This window comes from Eimeria mitis, genomic scaffold (genome assembly GCF_000499745.2).
Source record: "Eimeria mitis Houghton genomic scaffold, Emh_scaff4218, whole genome shotgun sequence".
NCBI classification, from domain to species: Eukaryota; Apicomplexa; class Conoidasida; order Eucoccidiorida; family Eimeriidae; genus Eimeria; species Eimeria mitis.
In genome coordinates, this window is record NW_013572543.1 from 1 (window position 1) to 266 (window position 266).

Here is a 266-nt window from a genome sequence, read left to right on the forward strand (position 1 = left end):
TATATATATATATACAGCACAGCAGTGTGGTACCTAGCGCCCCCCGAACCCTCCCACGAGGTGTACATACACCCCGAAAATATTGTGGTGTGGGGGCCCCTGGGGGCCCCCACACCCCGGGTGGCCCCTGGGGGCCCCTAAAGCCCCCGGGGGGCCCCTGGGGGCCCCTGGGGGCCCCTACTGCCCCTCCTGTGGGGTGAGGATACAGTGGGCTGGCGTGGGGGGCCCCAGCGGAGGCTCAGCCGCCAGTATGAACCCCAAACACC